The sequence below is a fragment of the Capra hircus genome, chromosome 14, assembly GCF_001704415.2.
Source record: "Capra hircus breed San Clemente chromosome 14, ASM170441v1, whole genome shotgun sequence".
Taxonomy (NCBI): Eukaryota; Metazoa; Chordata; class Mammalia; order Artiodactyla; family Bovidae; genus Capra; species Capra hircus.
In genome coordinates this window covers 43,756,473-43,770,167 of record NC_030821.1, presented here as the reverse complement: position 1 = coordinate 43,770,167, position 13,695 = coordinate 43,756,473, and the positions used below count along the sequence as shown (strand labels likewise).

The window sequence follows — 13,695 nt, the reverse complement described above, 5'->3', positions numbered from 1 at the left end:
GGGAATCTTGTTAACATGCAGATTATGACTCAGGAGGTCTGGGTGGCCCCCAATATTCTGCATTCCTGCCAAGCTCCCAGGTGATGTGGCTGCCACTGTGGCGGTCCCACAGCCACTGGGAATGGAACTCTGAGTAGAAAGCTTGAGGCTGTCCAGAGGAAGTGGAGTCTAAAAAGAGACATTAAAAATTGACGCTAGGATCCAGATCCTTTTTCACCTCAACTCTCACATTCACTTTCTCTTTTTTCTAAGGGAGCAACTCTTAATTATTAGTGCAGGAAGATAGAAATCACTCCCTTTCATGAAGTGCTTAGAAACCAAAAAGACAGAGAAGCTTAAACAATAACATTTCCCAAGACCCACTGTTTAAATCTGTCTACTTGGAGGAGTGGTGGAAAATGGAATCTCAAAATTAGTTAATGGCACAGTTCTGTGGGATAGTGAAAACAGAGGTGCAGTCAATGACAGGATAAACTCAGAAAGCCACATGAATGAGAAGGAAGAAAGTAGAATTCAGAAGTGAGCAAGAACAGAGGTGAGGGGTCGGGGTAGAGATGGTGGTATAGAAAAGGTCAGCTAGAACAGATAATGAGCTATTAGATAAGACCCAAGAATGAGCATGGGAGTTACTTTTTATAACTCTCCCCTTTGTGTTGCTGTTGCAACTCAAACAGTTCAGGTAACTTTATCTAAACAGGAGACAATCCAATAAAGGTGCTAGGAATAAAATATGACACTGTTTCTTGTGTTTGTTCAAGACATGGCAAATCCAAATCTGAAATATTGAATGATTGACTGAGGGGCTCAAAAAAACCTATAGTGAGATCAGGTGTTGTGCGGAGACAGGAAACTAAAGCCAAAAAAGAAAGAGGTGGGGGAGGGGAGGCTTTTGAATGAAGATGAAGTAAGAACCTCAGAACTCCTGTCTAGAAAGAAAAGGCTGAGAGAAGAGTTTTGTTACTTGAGTTCGGTGAATGCAGTGAATACATCTAAACAAATGAAAAGCAGTGCTCTTTCATAAAATCATCTGCATCGGTATTCCATATGCCCTGGGCTTTTTAGGCTGTAGGCATCTTGCCAAGCCGTTGCTTTTGCAGATGCTGGAATGACTTATGTGCATCTTGTTTTTTCTCCAGTGAATTTCTCCCCTTCCTTCAGGTCTCACCTAAAGACTAATCTGCTTCTTTTGTCTAAACCCACCTGTCCAAAGTTAGGTACCCTCTAACCCCAGTTCCTTGGCTTCTACAGCATTTCATACCTGTCCCTGCCTCTGTTATTTACATCCTTCTCTTTCTCTTGCCTTAACCTTCCTTTGTGGGAAGGAACTGTGCTTTAGTAGTTTCTGCATTTCCTCAGCTGAGAGGCTGACACGTACTCTGACCTCCATTTATGTTAATTGGAAGGGGGAAAAATGGAATGAATAAAAAAGTAAAAAGATGACAAGATTCTCAGCAGTGATTCTAAAATGGGATTCTAAAAAGGATTTGATTAATTCTATTTCAACAAGGAAATGCTGTTAGTTTTAAAATGCTGTCTAGGTTGGTCATAACTTTTCTTCCAAGGAGTAAGCATCTTTTAATTTCATGGCTACAGTCATCATCTGCAGTGATTTTGGAATATTAACAGATCAAGACTTAGAAAACTGATAGATGGTATTGTACTTTCTCAATTACTAAAGGATTTCCTTAAATACTGAGGTCTCTTAAATATAGTCTTAAAGATTAAGTGAAAGAGGAGAGTGAAAAAGTTGACTTAAAGCTCATCATTCAGAAAATGAAGATCATGGCATCTGGTCCTGTCACTTCATGGGAAGTAGATGGGGAAACAGTGGAAAGAGTGTCAGACTTTATTTTTTTGGGCTCCAGAATCACTGCAGATGGTAACTGCAGCCATGAAATTAAAAGATGCTTACTCCTTGGAAGAAAAGTCATGGCCAACTTAGAGAGTATTCAAAAGCAGGACATTACTTTGCCGACTAAGGTCCATCTAGTCAAGGCTATGGTTTTTGCAGTAGTCACGTATGGATGTGAGAGTTGGACTGTGAAGAAAGCTGAGCGCCGAAGAATTGATGCTTCTGAACTGTGGTGTTGGAGAAGACTCTTGAGAGTCCCCTGGACAGCAAGGAGATCCAACCTGTCCATTCTGAAGGAGATCAGCCCTGGGATTTCTTTGGAGGGAATGATGCTAAAGCTGAAACTCCAGTACTTTGGCCACCTCATGCGAAGAGTTGACTCATTGGAAAAGACTCTGATGCTGGGAGGGATTGGGGGCAGGAGGAGAAGGGGACAACAGAGGATGAGATGGCTGGATGGCATCACGGACTCGATAGACATGAATCTGAGTGAACTCCGGGAGTTGGTGATGGACAGGAAGGCCTGGTGTGCTGCAATTCATGGGATCGCAAAGAGTCGGACACGACTGAGCGACTGAACTGAACTGAACTGAACTGAACTGAAAGATTAACAACTTCTTTCCTAAATGGCAACAAAAACAATGAAAGCATTATAGCCTTGAATTTATCACAAAGTCAGTAAATAGATATGGCCTTTACAAAAATAATCCATGTTCAACTATTCAAAAATTTATCGTTAGCCTAGCCTAGGTATGTCAGGAGTTGGGCTTCCCTGGTGGCTCAGTGATAAAGAATCCACCTGCCAATGTAGAAGAGACAAGTTTGCTCACTGGATGGGAAGATCCCCTGGAGAAAGAAATGGCAGTCCACTCTAATTCTTGCCTGGGAAATCCCATTACAGAGGAGCCTAGAGGGCTACAGTACAGAGGATTGCAAAAAGACTTAGCTAATAGCTAAGACACGACTTAGCTAATAAACAACAGCAGCATCATGAATACCCTTTCACCTGATTTTATAGCACACTAGTATGTTTGATGCAGGGTATTAGGTTCCGTATTTGTGATCCAAGTTATTGCCCAGGCCAGGCCAGCTGAGGCTAGAGAAAATCAATGAGTACGTATTGGTAATATATTGTATGTCAAGTTTTATATTAGGCGACATGGAAAACACAGAAAAGGTATGAGACAGTTTTTGATTTAAAATTCTGCTTTGAGAATTAAAATCCAAAGTAGAAGCAGATGTCAGAGAACACATAGTGATTGTTGTCTTTAATGAGACAATTAAGAGAAGGGTGAGGATAAATAGAATACGTATTGTGGTTAAAATGACTTCCGAGAGGAGAGAGACTGTTAACAGGACTTTGGAGAAAGGATAAAGTTTAAGTAACCAAGGAGGGGAGGAAAGAAAGAACAGTCTCATAGGGGAAAATTTCTGATGGCTTCAGTGGCCGAGAAATATGAATGGACAGGTACTAGAACCTTGCTTCTTGAAGTATGGTTATTCACTGTATGCTTCTGTTAGAAATGTCATAACTTGGATTTCTCTCCTGACCTACTGGGTCAGAATCTGAATTTTAATAAGATCTCCTGAAGATGTACAGGCATTTTAATGTTCCAGTAGAGTCAGCTCAGGTTGAGGAGGGGTGGATGGTAAGTGAGGTAGGTAAGTAAGTTATAGCCAGATTTGGGAGGGCCTAGGCAACCTGGAGAATCCCAGGGACGGGGGAGTCTGATGGTCTGCCGTCTATGGGGTTGCACAGTCGGACACGACTGAAGCGACTTAGCAGCAGCAGCAGGCAGGCAAGGAGATGAAATGCGAATGAGCAGACATTCTGGAGAAAGGTAAGGATTTTGTTGATTTCACGGCTCTGCAGCATCACGAGGACAATTTGCCTTACATCATGCTGTTCAGTCTGTCTGTATAATGTCAAAACAGTGGGTGTAACTAAAATGATCTTGTGAGTTCACCCGCACATGAAATTTTCATTCCAAAAATTATTTTAGTTTTAGTAAACTGAAGAGGCAGTTTCCTCAATCATTAAGTCGCTCCTTTGCTAAGACTTCCAAGGCTTTGTTTTGAAGTAGATTTTAGGTAAAACACTGCCACATCTGCCTCACATCTCTGTCATTTCCAGGAGACCCTCATATGTGCCTTGCCCTCGGGTGATCCTGCTATTTTCTCAGTACCTGGCAAAGCCTCTCTGTCCAGAAATACAGGTGTTCCCTTTGAAATCTGAGCCTCGTGCATTTTCCCTGTGACTACAAAGTCTTTTCAAAGCAGGTGAAGCACAGGAGTTAAAACACCTGAGATAATTTCCGAGTTGTAAGGAATGTACTGTTTTCCAGTGCTTTTTGTACCAGATGACTTTGTCACAAAAACCTCATAGGCTCTTTCAGCATAGATTGAATGATTGATTGATCTCCTTGATGTCTGGCTCTTCATTATAGTTCTGATAATACCACCATCAGGGTGTAAAGAAGGTGGCTAAGATTTTACAATGAGGCATTATTTTTGGAATTTGAAGCTGAAGCATTGTGAACTGTCAACTATGTTACTTCCATTGAGAAACAAGTTCTTTCCTAGAGCTCCAGTTAATTGCTGTTGAGCAAATCACCTTGACAGCTTATTCCATCAGATTTGGGGATTGCACTTTCTGATGTAAATAGAAAACACAACAGTGGTTTGAGAGGGATTTCTGTTTTGACATATGATGGATATTTATAAATCTGTTTTTCCAGAAGGGCTGGCATGATAAGAATTATCTTTTAAAGGTGGTGTTTAGAAAGAGATTGGAGAAGGCAATGGCAACCCACTCCAGTACTCTTGCCTGGAAAATCCCATGGACGGAGGAGCCTGGTAGGCTGCAGTCCATGGGGTCGCTAAGAGTCGGGCACGACTGAACAACTTCACTTTCACTTTTCACTTTCATGCATTGGAGAAGGAAATGGCAACCCACTCCAGTATTCTTGCCTGGAGAATCCCAGGGACAGAGGAGCCTAGTGGGCTGCCATTTATGGGGTCGCACAGAGTCGGACACAACTGAAGCGACTTAGCAGCAGCAGCAGCAGCAGAAGGAGATAGTTCTGTATGTTTTTGATTTTCTTCAACTGCTTGTACATTCACGAGCTGGGTAGAAAATCCTGATCATCCTTTTAGCTGTGTAGAAAAATTGCATGTGTAAGTCTGTGCCTTACTTCGAAGATTTATCATTGGGTTTTCAGGACTAAGCTTGAAGAGATACCTGGTGTTAACTGTTTATTGAGAATAACTTCTTGTCTTACTCAGATACTCTGAAGTTTTACTGGGAAGTTTTATTGAAGGTTTTCAGTTTTATTTCTCTGTTTGGCACAGTATTAAAACTTTATCCAATAGCGATGATTCAGAAACAGTTCTCTAGAATCATAATTAGGCTTCTCTGGAGGCTCACATGGTAGAGAATCCGCCTACAATGTAGGAGACCCATGTTTGATCCCTGGGTTGGGCAGATCCCCTGGAGAAGGGCATGGAAACCCACTATAGTATTCTTGCTTGTAGAATCCCAGGGAGAGAGGAGCCTGGTGAGCTTCTGTGGGATCACAAAGAGTCAGACCTGACTGAGTAACTAACACTTTGGCTTTGCAGTCTTGAAATTCACAAATCAACTGTTGCTTCTTAGTTAAGAAATAGCTCTATTGTCATCAGAACACTGGAGTGGGCTGCCATTTCCTTCCCCAATGCATGAAAAGTGAAAATGAAGTCGCTCAGCCATGTCCAACTCTTCGTGACCCCATGGACTGCAGCCTACCAGGCTTCCCCTCCATGGGATTTTCCAGGCAAGAGTACTAGAGTGGGGTGCCATTGCCTTCTCCATCGATATGCAGATATATACATCTAAAAAAGACAGATGTTCATGGAATTCATTTTCAAATTTTATAGTTTCATTGTAATTTATAGTTTTTGGTAGGAATATAAGACCAGAGGTTTCAGCCAAGGTCTAGATGTCCAGTGTAACTGCATTTTCAAAACACTATTGTGCTTTGATGTTGTTACTTTGCCAGGCAGCAGTGCATATTTTAAAAGTCCAGTAAGATAGTCAAGGACCGTTTTTTCTTTTGCATTTATCTTGAAAACCCATGGATTTTCCAGGCAAGAATGTCTTCAAAAAGACTTACGTCTTTTCATGTCTCAGCATATCTTCGAAAAGACTTATCATCGCTTAAGCCACTTAGATGGGGTTTTCTGGAATGGTAGAAAATCTTGCAGTCATATTTCTCCCTGTTTAGAATGACATTAAACAGTTGCTAAATTATGTGAGACTTTCCAGTCAGTAGATTATTTCTATGTGCATTTAAAGGTGTCAGATCATGCTGGTCAATTTCCTATTAAAATTTATTTGTTTACTCATAATATTTTTTTCATTGGTGATTCTAAACTATTGAGTTGGCCAAAAAGTTTGTTCAGATTTTTTTCTGTAGCATCTTATGAAAAACCCTGAACAAACTTTTTGGCCAGCCCAATCAGTATCATTTAGAATACTTCCTTCGGTAGACTAAGTATCACGATACCTTCACCAGGAAGTGTCATCAGTATCTTTGTGGATAAAGAGACATATGTCATCTCCATCCCTACCACTCATCCTTTTTTAAAAACATTAATTTATTTATTTTAATTGGAGGCTAATTACAGTATTGTGGTAGTTTTCGCCATACATTGACGTGAATCAGCCACAGGTGTACATGTGTCTCCCATCCTGAACCCCCTTCCCTCCTCCCTCCCCACCCCATCCTTCATGGTTATCCTGGTATACCTGCTTTGAGTGCCCTGTTTCATGCATCAGACTTGGACTGGTGATCTATTTCACATATGGTAATATATGTTTCAATGCTCTTCTCTGAAATCATCCCACCCTCACCTTCTCCAACAAAGTCCAAAAGTCTGTTCTTTATATCTGTATCTCTTCTGCTGTCTTGCATATAGGGTCATCATTGCTATCTTTCTAAATTCCATATATATGCATTAATATCCTGTATTGGTGTTTTTCTTTCTGACTTACTTCACTCTGTATAATAGGCTCTAGTTTCATCCACCTCATTACAACTGATTCAAATGTGTTCTTTTTAATAGCTGAGTAATACTCCATTGTGTATATGTACCACAGCTTTCTTATCTGTTCGTCTGCTGATGGACATCTAGATTGCTTCCATGTCCTAGCTATTATAAACAGTGCTGCAATGAACAGTGGGGTACACGTGTCTCTTTCAATTCTGGTTTCCTTGGCCTACCACTCATCTTTGAGGATTTATGTGTGAGGAGTCTAAGTACAGAAATCAAGCAAACAATGTCACAAAACTTTACTCCATGCACTTAAATACAATCTTTAGTACTAATAATTAACTAAAAAATTCAAATTAATGTTTGACTTTTATTTGAAAAATAGTCTACTGTTCTCTTTAGTTTTTGTACTAACAATTTTGAAGCCTCAATTATAAGAAAACGCTTATAGGCAGATTCCTAGTGACTAATTAACATTGCGTTCAACTCTGGTTTAATGTACTGCAACAATAATTTTGACACTGCAAAATGACAGTGATTTCCAGGACAAGAATTTTAAGGTTACGTAAATGGGCTTCCCAGGTGGCTCAGTGGTAAAGAATCTGCATGTCAATCATGGAGATGCTGGTTTGATACCTGAGTTGGGAAGATCTGCTAAAAAAGGAAATGGCTACTCACTCCAGTATTCTTGCCTGGAGAATCACATGGACAGACGAGCCTGGTGGTCTATAGCCCATGGGGTTGTAAAAGTTGGACACAACTTAGTGACTATAAATGTACAATAGTAAAGAAAATATATTTGAAAATCTTTTGGAAGAAAAACTGTGACCAACCTAGATAGCATATTAAAAAGCAGAGACATTACTTTGCTGACAAAGGTCCATCTAGTCAATGCTGTGGTTTTTCCAGTAGTCATATATGGATGTGAGAGTTGGACTATATAAAGAAAGCTGAGTGACGAAGATTTGATGCTTTTGAACTGTAGTGTTGGAGAAGACTCTTGAGAGTCCCTTGGACTGCAAGGAGATCAAACCAGTCAATCCTAAAGGAAATCAGACCGAGTATTCATTGGAAGGACTGATGCTGAAGCTGAAACTTCAGTACTTTGGCCACTTGATGCAAAGAATTGACTCATTGGAAAAGACCCTGATGCTGGGAAAGATTGAAGGCAGGAGGAGAAGGGGGCGACAGAGGATGAGATGGTTGGAGGAGAAGGGGCGACAGAGGATGAGATAGTTGGATGACATTACTGACTCGATGAACATGAGTTTGAGCAAGCTCTGGGAGTTGTTGATGCACAGGGAAGCCTGGCGTGCTGCAGTCCATGGCGTCGCAAAGAGTCCAACCCAGCTGAGCAACTGAACTGAATCCTTTTTAAGAGAGAGCTATTCTTAGTATCAGAGAGAAAGAGTTATGTTACTAATGATTGTCTTTGCCTCATGTATAGGGATGCAACCTCTGGTAAGCCAGCAATATTAACTCTATTAAAAACTCCACTCCTCAACGATTTGCAGCTATCATTGACTGTTATTATAATAGCATAACAGGTATTCTGGTAGGAGTATGAATTGTGTATGCTCACCACAATTCACAAAGAAGAGCAGTCAATGGAATTTTCTGTATATGTCTAGATAGCTACATAATTTTCAGATTTTACAACACACTGTTTTAGTGCTAAAGTGAAGTAAAGTGAAAGTCGCTCAGTTGTATCAGACTCTTTGCAGCCCCATGGAGCCTGCCAGGCTCCTCTGTCCATGGAATTCTCCAGGCAAGAATCATGGAGTGGGTAGTCATTTCCTTCTCCAGGGGATCTTTGCAACCCAGGGATTGAACTCAGGTTTCCCACATTGCAGGCAAATTCTTTACTGTCTGAGCCACCAAGGAAGCCCTTTCAGTGCTAAAACTACTATGAATTTCAAGGTTTACTTTTAAAAGTCCTTTGTCAAGGTTTAAGGTTTCTCATATACATAACACACAGGAAATGATAGAGCCATTATGTTCAACTGGTTGAAAAATGACCCCGGAGACAAAGTATGTTAATAATATTCTAAATGTTTCTTTTAGTAATAAAACTTAAATTGAAGACTTTACTATGTTCTCAGAAGGAACAGTTTATTCATGTAGCTGGAAAATAGAGTGGTTTTTATTTCTGCACACCTCAAGTAGCCGTTCTATAAAGAAATGGTAATTTTAAGTGTGGCTTGGCTTTAAATTAGTCCTGGGTGAATAGTTCAGAGAGAAAAAATGAAGCTGGTTAGGCCATCTTGATTTAATTTACAATCCTGAATTTAAATAGAAATGTATAGAGAGTAACCTGCATTTAAATGGGATGGGTATGAATTATTGCCTGTCTTCAAACCTGAAATATTATGTTGTAGCATAAAAATATATATTCTGTGCTGTTGTCATGTTATATGATAGTATTTGTTCCAGGACAGCTATATTTTCAGTGATTTTTTTTTTTTAAAGAATGTTCTTGATTCCTATTATTGAACTTATCCTAAATAGCAGGGCTTGATTAGATTCTTCAACTGATTACTTTCAAAATTGTCACTAATATTTATTAAATATTAATAGCAAATTTTAGCTGCATGCTCTTTGCCTCAGTTCTTGCATTAAAATAATGTTTGTCCCTGTTTTAGCATTATCATAGTTAATTTGATATGTTCCACTCCCTATTTTATTATTTTTAGTGAGTGTGATTTATTTTTAATTTTGGCCACATCCTGCAGCATGTGGGGTCTTAGTTTCCCAACCAGGGATCAAACCCACATGCCCTGCATTGGATGGTGGTATCTTACTACTGGACCACCAGGGATGTCCCCCACCCCCATTTTTAGGGATTGAATAGAAGAGAAGTCATGCTGTAAAAACAACTTGTCCATAATATATAGTCAACAATTGAATTTTAGTCCTTAAAGGAACCTGAATTGTCTTCTATCTCAACTGACATATTTTACAAATAAGAAAACATAGCCTGAAGCATTTGAATGATATGTTGTAGATTTTATTCCAGTTTCTACACAACAGATATGTAAACAAACTTTGGATATACAACATATTTGTGAACTTGGAAATAGTTGTGTATCTTCTCTAGAAAGAATCCATCAATTTTGTAGGAAAAACTGATGTCTAAGGTTGTAGAATTGTGTGTAACATAAGAGTAAATTGACCTTGAATAAGGGCCTTAAGAACTCCCTTAGCTGGGTGGTTCTTCTTTTGGGGCTGTTACTCGTGTAGTGACCTGGACAGGCAAACTTACAAGTCCCATGTCTGGGCTAGGAAAACACAAACAGTAGGGACTCCTCTTGCATCTCTCTGTCTGTTTCTGTGTGGTCTCTCCGTCTTATTTTTTTAGCTACCTCTTCTGGGTAGCTGAAATCCTAATTTGTTGACTCAGGTCTTTTAAGATGTGTGTCTTAAAAGAGAAAGAATCAGATAGAGGCTTTATTTCCTAACCTAGCTGGGGAAATCTCACAATGCTATTCTGTTTGTTAGAAGGGAGCCACTATCTAACTCAACTTGAAGGAAAGGGGAGGGAATTCAACTCCACCCTTCGTGGGAAGAGTGTTTTAAAACCATTCCAATGGTTTCAAGGCCTTTTTTTTTTTTTTTTTTCCTTCTCCACTTAGGAATGTTTGTGTTTTTCTTCTGGTACCTGGCTGCTCTTTGTGAGGTTGCTTTGTTGCTAGATTAGAAACCTATGGATAAATATATTTTCACTGTGGTGGTGGTGTTTAGGTGCTAAGTCGTGTCCAATTCTTTTGCGACCACGTGGACTGTAGCCCACCAGGCTTCTCTGTCCAAGGGATTTTCCAGGCAAGAATACCTGAGTGGGTTGCCATTTCCTCCTCCAGGGGATCTTCCTGACCCAGGGGTTGAACGAGTCTCTGCATTGGCAGGTGGATTCTTTACCACTGAGCCATGAGTATGACTAAGATATTATGCAAGAACCTGATTTTCAAGATTGAAGACAAAAATTTGTTTGTCTCTTAAGGACAACCTACTAATCAGCAAGAAGTAAGCTTGCTTTTGAGAGATGACTGTCTCTCTGACCACCTGGATACAAAAGGAAATCAGCATCTTGCTCATTTTTTAGGACTTCAGCCAAATTCTTTGTTTCTTACCTAATTTGTTTGGGTAAATAATGACAGTAATTTGAATTATGCCTTTGCATCTTACATAATATGTAATTATAAAATTAGGTCTAATTTAAGTAATGAATTTAATAAATAGTATGTTCACATTGGCAAAGTGTTTACCCGATGCTTATTGATAGTATATGTTTCTGATGTCTATGCCACAAAACCAGTCGTCTTGAACATTAAATATTAATTCAAAGTGAAATTCAAGTTTTTATGAAATCCAGATACTTTTATGCTGTTAATTTTTTTAGTGGCATGTAAATAGTCTTTTTTGTGTGTGTTTTTGGTAGATAATAAAGATGTCTAAGTCTAAGTCACTTCAGTTGTGTCCGACTCTGTGTGACCCCATAGACGGCAGCCCACCAGGCTCCCCCATCCCTGGGATTCTCCAGGCAAGAACACTGGAGTGGGTTGCCATTTCCTTCTCCAGTGCATAAAAGTGAAAAGTGAAAGTGGAGTCGTCTAGTTATGTCCGATTCTTCGCGACCCCATGGACTGCAGCCCACCTGGCTCCTCTGTCCATGGAATCTTCCAGTATTCTCCTAATTTTGTATACTTTTTCTTTTTCTGGCTTTGAAAGCATGATTTTATGTATTTCAGATCCACAGTTGAATTAGCAAGAATGTTTGTTGCAAGATTATATAGATACTATACATAGAATGAAGAAACTTTCCTTCTTCACACATACTTTTTTTTTCCTTTTGTTTTGTTTTCTAGTATCTTGTACTTTTGACCTATAAGCATGGTTAGGTTTCTTCCATCCTTTAAAAGGAAATTCCCTGGTGGCTCAGATGGTAAAGAATCTGCCTGCAATGCAGGAGACCCAGGTTCAATCACTGGGTGGGAAGATTGCCTGGGAAAGGGAATAGCAAACTACTCCAGTATTCTTGCCAAGAGAATTCCAAGGACAGAGGAGCCTGGCAGGCTACAGTTCATGGGGTTGCAAAGAGTGGGACATGACTGAGTGACTAACACTTTCATGTGAATTCTCAGCTCTCTGGCCAAGGATCAGACCCATCTCCTCTGCATTGCAAGGTGGATTCTTTTTTTTTTTTTTAATTTCCCAACAAAATTATTTTTTATTCTTTGTTCCTATATGAACCTCCAACAATTCTTAAACACTGAACCAGCAGGGAAATCCCTTAAGTTGCTCTTAATAATGAATTAGTACCGAGCTGACCTCATCTTCTTCGACTTCTCTGTAACATTTTAGCTTAATTGCCCACCCTCTACTCCTGGAATCTCTTGTCCTGTGCCTTTTATTATTTAATCCTCTTTCAGTTTTCCCTTAGCCTTTTTGACTCCACTTTTCCTTGTTCATTTTACTTAAACTTTTTTTTTCTTAACTCTTCAATTTTGATAACCCCAGAGTTTTCTTTACATTTTTTCTCATTCTGTATCATCTTCCTGAAGGAATAACTTCATGTCTTTGGAGTATATTTCTTTCCCCAGAACCCCAATCGTCTATCTCCACTCTCCACTTGACATATATACTGTGTGTATCACAGACACCTCACCCATCAGCCTTGAAATAAGCACTGAAGTGCAGAGACATACACTTCTATTACAACAATCTATTTCTCTTTCTGTTTCTCTTTCTCACAGTTTGGTAATCTCATCAGTCTTCACCTTTTTTTTTTTCTTTGCCTCACCGCCTGCCCTTAGTCATCCATCAACTTCTAGGAATTTAAATTCCTAAACATTATTTCAGTCTGTCTGCTTTTCTCCAGTTTCACTGCTTTCACCTTAGGTTGTGTCCTCATTTTCTAGTTCCAGGCCTATTTTTCTATCCTCCTAACATGCCCAGAATCCTATAATTGTGCCAGTATTGAACCCAGTATTGGAAAATTCTTTGTTTCTACCACCCCATTCACTATGCTGCCTGATTTTCAAATTAACAAACTGAATATTAAACTCGGGACATATGAAATTATTTTAGTAATGATTTTGTAATTGTAAATGTTTCTTTATCAAGTATTTTTAAAGTGTGAGTTAGTCACTCGTTGAATTTTTTGCGTACAAAAATATATTTCTATTTTATGGAATTCAGATTCATTAACCATTCATTTATTCAGCCAACATTTACTGACCAGCTTGTCCATATGACAGACATAGATAATAAGCTGAAGTTACAAACATGAGTTAAACAACTGTCCCCAAGCAACTCGCAGTCCCTGACAGAGACATACAGATGAATGCTAGCATCTCAGTGCCGCGCTGAGTCTCTTCAGTCGTGTCCAGCTCTTTGCGACCCCATGGACTATAGCCCACCTGGTCCTACTGTCCCTGGGCTTCTCCAGGCAGGAATACTGGAGTGGGTTGCCATTCCCTTCTCCAGGGCATCTTCCCGACCCTGGGATTGAACCCATGTCTCTTAAGTCTCCTGCGTCGGCGGGCGGGTTGTTTACTATTAGTGCCACATGGCAAAGAGCGTAACAAAGCTCCAGAGTCCAAAGGAGGAAATGGCTTACGTTTAAGAGAAATGAACATATGTCAAGAATGTATTACATAAAGTTGGACCATGATAAGAGTAAAGATCTGTCTGACAAATAATTGGGACAAGGATGTGTTCTGCAGAGGAAATAGTGCTAACAAAGGCAAGGAATAACAGGTTTTATGACAGGGGATATTGCGAGCGAGGATTTGGACTTCATGTGTACTGGGATT

At 39.7% G+C, this 13,695-nt stretch overlaps 1 protein-coding gene across 1 annotated transcript in view; it reads left to right on the top strand.

Moving 5' to 3' along the window:
• CRISPLD1 (cysteine rich secretory protein LCCL domain containing 1) overlaps window positions 1-13,695 on the top strand; it is a 51,443-nt gene that overhangs the window by 16,230 nt on the left and 21,518 nt on the right. The window lies entirely within an intron of this gene.